The sequence below is a fragment of the Hipposideros armiger genome, unplaced genomic scaffold (genome assembly GCF_001890085.2).
Source record: "Hipposideros armiger isolate ML-2016 unplaced genomic scaffold, ASM189008v1 scaffold_71, whole genome shotgun sequence".
Taxonomy (NCBI): domain Eukaryota; kingdom Metazoa; phylum Chordata; class Mammalia; order Chiroptera; family Hipposideridae; genus Hipposideros; species Hipposideros armiger.
Genome location: NW_017731421.1, coordinates 3,908,138 through 3,921,006, shown reverse-complemented (window position 1 = coordinate 3,921,006; position 12,869 = coordinate 3,908,138). Strand labels below are relative to the sequence as shown.

At 42.2% G+C, this 12,869-nt stretch overlaps 1 pseudogene; it reads left to right on the top strand.

The window, feature by feature from the left end:
* Nucleotides 1–252: 252 nt before the first annotated feature.
* On the top strand, nucleotides 253–1,395 carry LOC109382826 (elongation factor 1-alpha 1 pseudogene; annotated as a pseudogene).
* Nucleotides 1,396–12,869: the final 11,474 nt, after the last annotated feature.

Below are 12,869 nucleotides of genomic sequence, written 5' to 3'. Positions count from 1 at the left end.
GAAAGTGAAAGGAGCAACATTTTTTAAATAATAAAATAAAGAGATTTTTCACAATGGGTTTGCCACCAGAACACGGGTGTAGTGAAAGATACCGCTAAGTCTAACCCAAAATGGGAAAGGAAAAGACACATCAATATCGTTGTCATTGGACATGTAGATTCCAGCAAGTCTACCAGAACTGGTCACCTGAGCTACAAGTGTGGTGGGATAGACAAAAGAACCCTCGAAAAATTTTAGAAGGAGGCTGCTGAGATGGGAAAGGGCTCTTTCACGTATGCCCGGATCTTGGATAAACTGAAAGCTGAACATGGGTGTGGGATCACCACTGATATCTCCCTGTGGAAATTTGAGACCAGCAAGTATTATGTGACTATCATGGATGCCCCAGGACACAGAGACTTTATAAAAAACACGATTACAGGCACATCTCAGGCTGACTGTGCTGTGCTGATTGCTGCTGCTGGTGTTGGTGAATTTGAAGCAGGTTATCTCCAAGAATGGGCAGACCCGTGAGCATGCCCTCTGGTTTACACACTGGGTGTGAAACAACCAATTGTTGGTGTTAACAAAATGGATTCCACTGAGCCGCCTTACAACCAGAAGAGATACGAGGAAATCATTAAGAGAGTCAGCACCTACATTAAGAAAGTTGGGTGCAACCCTGACACAGTAGCATTTGTGCCAACTTCTGGTTGGAATGGTGACAACATGCTGGAGCCAAGTGCTAACTAACATGCCTTGGTTCAAAGGATGAAAAGTCACCCATAAAGGTGGCAGTGCCAGTGGAACCATGCTGCTTAAAGCTGTGGATTGCATCCTGCCACCAACTCGCCCAACTGACAAGCCTTTGCCTCTGCCCCTCCAGGATGTCTACAAAATTGGTGGTATTGATACTGTCCCTGTGGGCCGAGTGGAGACTGGTGTTCTCAAACCCGGCATGGTGGTCACTTTTGCTCCAGTCAGTGTTACAACTGAAGTAAAGTCTGTTGAAATGCACCATGAAGCTTTGAGTGAAGCTCTTCCTGGGGACAATGTGGGCTTCAATGTCAAGAATGTGCCTTTGATGTTCATCGTGGCACTGTGGCTGGTGACAGCAAAAATGACCCACCAATGAAGGCAGCTGGCTTCACTGCTCAGGTGATTATTCTGAACCATCCAAGCCAAATCAGTGCCGGCTGTGCACCTGTGCTGGATTGTCACACAGCTCACACTGCTTGGAAATTTGCTGAGCTGAACAAGATTGATCGTTGTTCAGGGAAAAAGCTGGAAGATGGCCTCAAGTGTTTGAAATCTAGTGATGCTGCCATCGTTGACATGGTTCCTGGCAAGCCCATGTGTACTGAGAGCTTCTCTGACTACCCTCCTCTCTGGGCCGTTTTGCTGTTTGTGACATGAGACGGACAGTTGCTATGGGTGTCGTCACAGCAGTGGACAAAAAGGCAGCTGGAGCCAGCAAGGTCACCAAGTCTGCCCAGAAGGCTCATATGACTAAATGAATATTATCCCCAAGACCTGCCACCCTAGTCTTAATCAGTGGTGGAAGAACGGTCTCAGAACTGTTTGTCTCAATTGGCCATTTAAGTTTAATAGTAAAAGACTGGTTAATGATTACAATGCACCGTAAAACCTTCAGAAGAAGGAAAAGAGAATGTTTTGTGGACCATTTTTCTTTGTGTGTGGCAGTTTGTAAGTTATTAGTTTTTAAAATCAGTATTTTTAAATGGAAACAACTTGACCAAAAATCTGTCACAGAATTTTGAAACGCAATAAAACAAAGTTTAATGAGAAACTTTGTTTCTTTTGTGTGTTCTTTGTGTGTTCTTTGGGTCAACACTGTCACTTCCCATAGCGCTACTTAGTTAGGTAAGAGACTTAGAGTTGCCCATAACCTATTTCTGGTGTTACATCTGCTGAAACTTTAGAATTTGATAATTTAGGGTTAACCTTATTTTCTGGGTGGGAACTTCAGGTTTTTCCACTTTGTTTTAAAGGGAGGAATCAATTATCTGTTTATATAGTAAAAAGTTATGGGAGGGTCAAGAAAATACAATATACAAATAGCCAGAGTTAGTGGAAAAGAAAACCAAAACAAGGGAAAGAACAAATTCTAAAAAATGTAATTCATGGGTCAGCCAAGTGGCGCGTTGGTTAAGAGCTGGCTTGGGATGCCAGCTCTGAGCAGCAGGGCCCCGGTTCGGATCCCACATGAGGTCCAGTGACACTGCCCTCTATTGCTAAGGTGGTGAACAACAGCTCGACCTGGAGCTGGGCTGTCGTAAGTCACCGGCGATGGCATAGGCTGCAGCCCCTGCTGCAGTGGGCTGCCATGAGCTACCGTGTGTGGCTGGCAGCCAGCATGAGCGGCCAGCAGCCAGTGTGAGCTGCCAATAGCTGCCGCGAGCGGCCATCCAGAGGCCGGCGACGGATCTGCCTCACCCGGGAAGAGTGCAATTATAATACCAACATGGGCCAGTGAAGTGACACCCTCCAGAACTAGACTAAAGAACAAAAGGACAGCAACTTGTCTGTTCCCCTTCCCCTGATTCCCCAGTGCTGTTCCCCTCCCCCTATTCCCCAATAAAATCTTTAAAAAAAATGTAATTCATGAAAATTTTCCTGAAATTTTCATAATGGAACTTCATATTGAAAGAGCATATTGTATACCTGAGAATATTAACATAGACTGAGCAATAACAAGGAATATTACTAGATTTAAAATAGACAAACAAACAAAATTCCTTGGGCACCCAAGGTAAAAACAGTTAGTAATTTATCAAGAAAAAGAAATTGGATGACCTCCAGATTTTGGGGCCACATTTTATAGCTGAATAAAATAGAATAATATATTTAAAATGATAAGTTTAAGTGCAACTATATTTACAATTGCATTAAATGTAAATGGCCTACATTTTTTTAAGTTTGCCTTTCTCAGTATTCCTGCAAACTACCCCTCCTTCCATGTTGCATTCAAACTCTGCCTTGTGATGGCAGTGGGCCCTGGATGACAGTGCGCTGCCTGTCCATCACCCAGTGGAAGCAGACCTCTGCTTTGTATCAGTGCAGGATCCTAAGCATGACTGAGTATTCTTGCCCCTTTTCTAAAGGAGCAGAAGGGTTTTTCTAACTTCGGTGCAACCTATGAAGACTTGTTTTCTACCCCTTCCTCTGTTGCTGCCAATCTTTGCCTTAAAGTGGGAGAGAGTGACTCACAGGAGAGTTTTCTGCTTGTCTTGCAGTGGCAGCTGATCACCATGAAGCATTAATGCGGAGGTTTTTAGAATGAAATAAAGGGGATACATATATGATATGGAAGGAACTAAGTAAAAATTCTACAACTCTGAGTTTGAATTGGAAACACTATTATAAATTTATAAGATATTTTATATTGGAAAATATATTTATTTCCTAATTCCATCACCAAAACTGTCTAGAAAATAATCTAGTTGCAATAAGCATCTGTAGTACCCAGACTGTAATATCACTTCCAACTATAATAAACCAGGGTTTCTTAGAGGAATAGCTGATTCCAAGTTTAGGGTAGGACTATTCAAGATGAAACTAACTAAACATCTTGTTTAACCTAATAGAAATGATGCTGTCAAAGACTATTAGAATTATGTCAAAAGGACTCAGCTGCCAATTGTAAGAGATTTACACTGGTCAGAAAGGGGACAACTTGAGTTTGAATAAAGATAAGGAATACAATGGATTTGAATCCATTAAATATGTTTAAATTCATGAGTTTATAATGATATATGTTTTTAAATTGAATTAGTCACTATTATAGGGTCATAGAGAACTAATTCATTATCTTGAAAACAGATAAAGGGAAGTAATCAAGAATTTATCCTAACTTTTATGCATAACCTATGCAACTGAGTAACCAAATAATAGATGAGAGAAACATCTCTTTATAAATTATTCCACCTAAAAAGTAAAATGAGATGTAGAATTAGAATGTCACTATTTTTCAATTTCCAGTGAATTAATGGGTCTAGGCAATCACCCTCAAAGGATGTTGACATCACAAAAAGAGAGACAACCAGACATATGCTATCTAATGAAATAACATGCCACTTGCTATGGTCTTGCCAAAAATGACTGAGTCAAAGTTTTATTGGTCTCTGGACCCAGCTTCTGATTTGCAGATAATACAGAAGACAGAGAAACATGTTGAACAGCACCATGAGTACACAATCAGCAAAGTCCAGACGAGCGGGAAATTCCAGAGGTCAAACCTCCAAGGATCTTTAACAGACAAATTATAAGCCAAAGCAAGGGATAGAGGGAAAACAGATTAAAAGAAAATTTAAAACATCAAAATGTTCAGAATGAGTGAGAATAAACTGAAGTGCTAAGAATATACACTTAGGTAAAAAAAAATCATAAAAAAGTAGGGAAGTTATTACTCTAAAAGTCAAGATAATGGTTATTTTTGGAGAGAGGAGGGGGACACATGGGAGGGGCTTTGGGAAAATCTGGAAAATTTCTATTTTGTGATCTTAGCGTTAGCCTTATAATTCACTAAGCTGTATGTTTGGTTTGTATAATTTTCTGTATCTGTGCTTCATTTTACAATTAAAGTTTTTTGGGTTTTTTTGAAACCTGTTTAACAGTGAATTGCATAAGTTAATGTGTAAAAATGAAACACACTATAAATTTTTTAAAAAGAGTAAATAGCCAGGAAGTAAGACTATATTTTAAACCGAGTTATATTTCCTTAAGTGCCTTTATTAAAAGCCATTTCACAAAATCCTTTCCTTCTTTAAAAAAATCCTTTCAGAAGATTCTGTGCACCTTTTTTCTAAACTTGCCAAGCTAAATAGCTAGAAAGTATTTCCTTTTCAAAGCCCAAGGAACATACAATCCTCTGTACAATAAAAAAGATGTAGTAAGTTTTCCAATACCCCACCCCTTGCTTCCATTTTGGAGGGGGAAAAATTATATATATATATACACACACACACACACACACACACACACACACACATACACACACACACACACACATTTGTGAAAACAATGTGAATGCTGGAATGCAAATGTGGCCGTCGCATTGAAAAGGGAAACCTTCGTGAAAAAGATAAATATCTTTTTCAGCAAGAGCTAGGTGAAACAGTTTCATCAATGTTTAAATACATTAAAGAATTTTATTTAATTTCAAAGCCAAACTGTGAACCCAATATGGCAATTTTAGCAGCAACTTAACTTGCTGACTTCTAAAAGGGGATTCTGTGGCCTTCCTAAATCTTTTGAAGTGCCATTTTGCTTTGTCTTCTGATGTTTTGACATAATTAGCCCATTGATGCCTTGTGCTGTCTTGTGAAGGGAGCATTTGCTCACAATTCCATGTCAGAGCACAAGACAAGGAGAGGTTCAGATCCTTTTGACACCGGGGCGACTGATCAGGAAGTTCTCAAATGTGCAGCAATGTGAACTTTTAGCTGAACCGTTATCCATTGGGGCGCCCTTCCTTTCAATTCCCATCGGCTCAGGTCTTCAAAGGCGGGGGGCATCTGGACCCAGTGACCTGTGTGGCTGGCCTGACACTTCTCTCTCCCATGGGGGGTAGGGGAGCTGGGGTGGAGGAGCTAAATATCTCACATGTCTTCATTTCTCAAATTTGAGCCAGAACATGTGTGAAACTCACCCAAATCGACAAGTTTGCATTGCTCACTGAAGAAGCATCTGCTTGATCTGCTTTAAGAAGCGTGGTTCCCACTCTTTGGGTTAGCACTGATTATAATAATTCTGGCACATGCTTAAATGAGTGTGAACAGCCTTGTTAAGCATTACACCAACCACACAGGTAAATATTATCTTCATTTTAATTTACAGGTGAGAGCATTGAGTACATTCACCCAAGATCACATATATAATCAACAACAGAACTGGGATTTGAACTCAGGCAGCCCTGACTCCCAAGTCCAGTCCCTTAACACCATGCTATAATGCCTATAACTAGGAATAAGCAGTCATAGACTTAGCTATATGCAGTACTGCTGAGCATAGCTACCATTTATCCAGTCCTTCCATGTATCCAGCACTGTACCAAGCTTTTCAAGAAATTCATTTATTTATAGATATACATATAGATATCATAGATAGGTAAGGCTACAGATACATGAAATTCCAACAATTATGAGCTAACCTCCAGTTAGACTGCCTAAATTTAATCCCAGCACAGTTTACCAGGTGAGTGACCTTGAAGAAATGACTTAGCACCTGGGCCTCAGTCTCTCATCAAAAATCATCCCCCTCCTACAGATACAATCCTCTATACTGCAAGAATTAAATGAATAATTTATGTTAAGCGTATAATACAATTCCTGGCACAGAACAGGCATCCAATAAATCAGATATTATTATTACATTGTATATAATATATAAAACATGTAATAACATGATATTACATAATATTATTACGATCACGTATACATAGGTAGTCTACTTTCTCAAACAATTCAGAAATCTTGCTAAAGAGGAGTAACGTTCTTCAAAATTTGTCGGGGCCAAAGATTACCAAAGAAAAATGCAGGCTGAGCTGACTCATTTTCCCCAAGGAGATCAATATTTGAGATAGAACCCACCAAATTAGACAGATGAGGCTCCAGTTAAAAATAAGCCTTAGGATGTTAGACCCCCCCCACACTGCGCAAACGCACTCCTCTGTGAAAGATAAGCCTCCAACACTGTAGACAGAGGACAGTGAGCATTCAGCTCTCGTTGCCATAACAGATGCTGCTCGTCTGCGGATGCAAAAGGCCAGGTGACCGCTGGTCCCGATTCCCACTTTACCAATCTTTCATTACCTGGACTCTGGTCCTTTGACGATCAAGTCTATTTTTGTCCTCAGGGTCTTCACACATCCAAATCCCATTTGATGTTTAAACATGTATTTTTATGCAAAGTAGATATGACAGACCAATAATACAAGCACAAGTAAAGTGTGTCGTGCACCAGGCACTGTGTTCAATCCTGTACGGACGTTCTGTCTCTTGACCCTCATGGTTCCCTATGGCAGCCTTAGATCACCCATAGGTCCCGTATCTACAGAATGGCAGTGGTGTCCTCACACCCAGATTTGTCCACCTCCAAGGCTCATCTATTAAAGCCTGCATTCCAAGCCACCCTCGTTCATGACTAAAACTCTCATACACTTTATTATCTCTTCTTTCACCACCATCCACACTCTACTTCAGGAAAGTGACCAAAAAAGTTCCTTCTCTGGGGGTTAATTACTGGAAAATAGCTCATGGGTCCATTTTTCTCTTCTCTGAGCACCCACAGTATTTGGTACATATTTTCAGCACAGCAGCATACTGAAATGGTCTTTCTCTTTCAGCATGCAGTGACTCTTTGAAGCCAAGAACCTTGTCTCATTCATCTTTCGGACCCTACCACTGAGCACAGTATCTGACATAGAGCAGGATCTCAATAAAGATTTGCAGGACAATAAACAATTGGATGGGTGATTGGATGCATACATGAAAGAATGCCTCAAGTGACCTCACTCTTTCATTGAGAAGTCACTGCTAAGTCCCACGTTTTTGATCACCAAGGAGTGATTGAGTTTCTACGGCACTTCACACAATGTCTGATATATAATTTCATACAATAAGCTTTATTGTGTGAAAAAATAAATACATAATTCAGACCTTAAGGCAACATAAATCACCTGGAATATATATTTAAACAGTATTTGTTCTTCCAGTTCTGAAACCCGTCATAAATGAAGCCAGATTAGCAAGATGCTGGGGTCCTGGGCTGCACCCTACAAAGGAAGGCCTGAGCTGTGCTGTGTTGGCATCAGCCTAGGCTGAAGAAGGTTCATGACATTTGCCATTATGCCCCCTGTCAGGATGCTGTGACAACCTCATTTGTTACCTACCTCCAGAGCTGGGGTCCTGTCTGGTTTACATACTAAGAATTGCTCAACTTCAGAGACACTGGTCAGTTTTTATCTCATATATTTGGTGAATTGTATCATTGTCTTTATTTCCTTTCTGTGTTGGCCACAAAAAAATTAGGACCAGAGTTTGTAGCCAGTCGTGGCAATGGAAAGGCCTTTCTATAATGCACTTTTTCAATGTCATCTTTGGCTCTCTTTCATTTCCTTGCTCCAACTTTCCTCCCTTCCATTCACAGAAAAAGTGATATGTGAGCAGGCCTACATGAAGTGAGGGAAAGATCTGCTGGGAGATCTGAGAATAGAAGGATGCAGGCGGGCGACAAAAGGTATAAATGCCCTGAAGGAGGAACATGCTTGGAAAACATGGGGGAGGGGGCGAGGCGGGAGGGGCAGCATACAAGGCAGCGTGAACAGCATTTGTGAAGGCCCTAAGGCAGGAAAGCACTTGGCACATTCAAGCATCCCAAGGCTGGCTCCTCTAGCACAGCTTGGAGAGTAAAAAAAAAGAAAAAAAGAAAAAAAAAACAGTGAGTGAGAGGAACTCATCTAGTAATAGGCAGGGCCAAAAGACTTTGAGGCCCTCTGTAGTTCATGCTATGGATTTTATATATTTTATTCTACATTAAATGGGAACTGGTAAGGTATGTCAAAAGTTTTGTTTTTCTGTTTGTTTGGTTTTAGTTGAGTTGAGGGTTAATGGTGGCTAGGGGAAGGGGGGAGGGGCAACGGCACATTTTGGAAGTAGTACGGACAGGACAGGGTGACTGATTAGATGTAGACAGTGTAAGAGAGGGAAGTAACAAAAACGGCTTCTAGGGAGTCTTTGGACAGCTGGTTGGGTAGAGATGTCATTGATCAAGAGGGGGACTGTCGAGGGGAAACAGGCTTGAGAGAAGAGAGATCTTAGCTAGGTTCGTAAACCACTACACTAGAGAGTCATTATTATTATTCATATTTGATGACAAATAAACATACTCAGGAAAGTTATTTCACTTGCTCAAGATCACATAGCCAGTAAGCAAAGGAACTCAGTTTCACACCCAAGTTCATCTGAGCGATGCCCAAAGCTGTTGTTCCTTTGACAATTCTCACATGGCCTCTTAAGAGGAAAGAAAAGATCAGAGCATCCTATGGAGCGTAATAGAGACAATGACACAGGGAGGTCAGCCAGAGACGGAACCCAAGCACCCCTGCATGGGCTGAAAGGGCCACATCAGGATCGAATGCTAACACCCAGATGTGCAGCCATGCTGGGAAGGCCGGGAGACTGAAGGTCACAGGGATTCCAGCCAGATTGGCGTCTCTCAAAACTTTGTTGGGGATTGAAAATTGTTAACTTAGAGCTATGGTCCCAAAATATGGTCCCCGGGCCAGCAGCAGCAGCGTCACTTGGGAACTTGTTAGAAGTGCAAATTCTCAGGCATCACCCCTAACTGGCTGACCAGAAACTCAGGTTGGGACCCAGCTCTCTGTGTTTTAACAAGCAGATCCTGATACACACGCAAGCTTAAGAGTCAGGAATTAATGTATCTGGTTTCTACTGATTTGAGTTTTTGCCTCTGAGCAGCCTTGGCCTGAATGAGTACAATCTAATCCCAATAGCAGGCCGACTTTGAACCAATGAGGAAGCTACTGCTGAAACTGGATGGAAGCTCGTTTTTTCCCTGTTCAATTCTCTTACATCAATTCACGTCCAGAAAGGAAATAGCGCTCTCAGTCTCTCTCTCTCTCTCCCTCTCTCTCTCTCTCTCTCTCTCTCTCTCTCTCTCTCTCTCTCTCTCTCTCTCTCTCTCTCTTAAAGGGCCTGTTGTTTTGTGGCAAATGGAATACTTTGCTAATTTCAGGAAGATGGTTTTAGTTATGGACAGGAAGTTTTCAGGGAAGGAGAAAATTTGACTTGAATTTTTAAAAATTGTATTCCTTTATTTACTTATTTATCTTTAAAAGGGAGGTGGGGGTGATGAACAGGAAAGAAAACACGATTAGTAAACCTCAGCTGAGTGGAATTCCTGACTGAGAAGAGGACCCATGAGGGAGCCATTTGTGGAGTCCCCTCAGAATAGGGGGACGACAGTGGCCCTTAAGATGTCTCTTGGAACAGAGAATCTTTGCAGTGTGAATTGGCTTTAGGAGGAAGCGGAGCATCTGGCTTCTTGGTAAGACTGACCCTCTGGAACATTCCTCAACCCTGCCTACTCTGTGCTACCGGGGAACCTCAGATTGGTCCCTCAGAGTTTCATCCTGGAAAATAAGTGCCTGGGGTACGTCAGGCTTACAGTTTCCAAAACGCTCCCACCTTCTTTATCTCGTTTACTCCACAGCAAGCAAGGCGTTTCCGTATTATTTGCATTTCACACGTGAGAAAACTGAGAAAAGTATGCCTCTCGGAGGAATAAAAATAATGAGCCCAAGGAGTTTGGGACATTTTATCTCATTGAATTCTTAAAGTGTGAGAAGCAGTCCTGCTTTCATTTCACAGCTGAGAACAGTGAAGGCTTAGAAAGCAGACGGAACTCTGCCAGTCACCAAATCAGGAAATGGGGGAACGCTATCAAACTCAAGGCTTCTAATACCCAGCCTTTCTCTGTGGGTCAGTGTCCTCTAAAGTAACCCATCTAGGAGCTGTTACAGACCTCATATTGATCTCTAGAAAATTGAATATTTCAAAATAACTACTTAGTTAAAATTCAATTGATCCCAACAGCGGTCCTAGCCATACAGTGGGCAAGTCCTCGCGCTAGGAACGTTTGCTCTGAGAAGCTCACCCGATAGACATGGGTGTGTCAGGGAGGTGGCCGGGGGGTGGGGTAGGACCACAGAGAAGAAGCATGGCCCAAGGATCTGACTTTCCTTCACAGCCTCTGTTCTGCCCGAGCTAAGACGAGCATTGTCAACCCCACTTGGCTGCTCAAAACTCCAACAACCTGAAAGTGTGAAAGAGAAGTGCTCCCTGTCCTTTTGGCACAGAGACGTGACCTGTGGCCATCTCCGTCATCACACTGTGTGAGTCGCCAATGGTGTGCAATCAGAGGTGTCTGCTGGGCCTGGGGAGACGTTTTGCCCATGGGGGTGGCACCTTCAGGACACTTCGGGCAAGTCTGGATCAGTTCGCATGTTCGGCAGGCAAAGCTGTTCAAGACAGCCTGCCTCACGCGGATTTACACTGCTGTCCCATGGGGGTTTCTTAATTATTTTGGCTTCCGATCAGATTTGACCTAACTGAGTCATTGGAATATAAGTAAGAGCCTATCTACCACCTTCTGCTTAGAAACGTTTGGTGACATCCCATTGCTTTCAGGATCAAGTCCAAGATGGAATGAAAATGAGAAATGTTTACATTTATTAGCAGCAAGAAATCTACCACTCAATTGTCATAGTCATTCATTCTCTCCTTCATGACTGATTTGTTTAAAACATCCACTTTCCTGATGATGATGATGATGATGAAAAAGGGAGGAAGGAGAGGAATCAATTAAATAAAGCAACGATGCCTTGAAAGAAATCTGAAAATAAAAATTGGCTTTTATTAGAAAGTTCTTGCTTTCTCATTGCAGGAAATATATATATTTTTAGGAAATGGGGTCTGAATAAATCATCTTATGCTATCTGTCAGTCTCTGGGATTGGCTCAGAAATGGACATGTGTCCCAAGTCGGGCCAATGAGACCCAAGGAATGTTTTGTTGAGGCTTCTGGGAAAGGAAATATTTTGCTACTGAAAAAGATGCTCTCTCATTCCCTAGGGAGTGTCATATGTCGACTGAAGCAGTGATTTTTCTTCTATTCAGAGGACCACACCAGGCCATGAAGGAGGACAAAATCCAATGAATCACAAAGAAATGACCCAAGATCATGCTGGGTCTTGTGATGGGACTCCTTTTCCAAGTTGATGATAAGAGCCCCACAGGCAGGAGCTGGGTGTTACATGTGTCTGGAGCAGGGCGCTTGGCAGCTGAGTGTTACATGGAGAAGCGCCTGGCATGGAGAAAGGGCTCAGCCCAGGAAGTAGAGAATGAACAAATAGATGGAGTTTTGAACCTGGGGTTTTCTCAATGCTTTCAGCTGAATTGCAAGCTTAACCTAATGTAGGCAATATACTTCCTAGGCTGAAATTCAGAGACACACAAATCAAATTTCTGAAGGAGAGACCTGGGGAGCATGTTGGGGAGGAAAGTGGCAAGAGTGGACAGGGGGGCTGGTAGGTGCAAAGGTCCTGGCTTTGGTGCAGTTCTCCGGCCAGAATCCAGTGTGTCAGGCTGTTCAGGCCATGGACACAGTGTTCTCCTGCGGGTTGTGCAGGCTGAGCCAGTGGGGCATTTGTAAGGAGTCTGGAAGAAGTGTTAGACCTTTATTAGCTTAAGTACTTTACCAGAGTCTAGATTATATCCAAACCTGGAAGTTTTCAACAGCAAACTTCCAGTGGCTTTCCAAAAGTTTGCGGCTTGCCTTCCCTTCAGTCGAAAAGCGGGCTGTGCCAGTTAAAGCTAAGAACCAGAAAACAAGTAGATTTTGAAACTTGTAGTTGATGATTTTTTTCATGCCTTTCTGCTAAGCAGACATGTAGCAATGCTGTAGAGATAGGTCAAGTCCAACCCACAGGCTCTGGCTCTTTCTCAATTAGTGGCTGCCTTATCTTAAAAGAACTTCAAGGTCCAACTGAAAACAACTCTGGGCTAGATTTACTTGAGCGTTAATTTAACTTGGCCAAGATGTTTGGCCTCCCTGGGCCTACAGCCTCTCATCTATAAAGTGAGGGTAGAGCTAAACCAACATTGAGTTCCTCTGTATTGAGAAATACCATTACATGAAATGAAAACTCAAACAGCATTTAGAGAAAAAAAGAGCATGGGATCTGGGAACAGCCTAGAGTTTGAGCCCCAGCTCTACCACTCACTAAATGTATGGCCTTAGTTAATTCATTCTACAGCTCTGAATCTCAGTCTTATTCTCTATAAAATA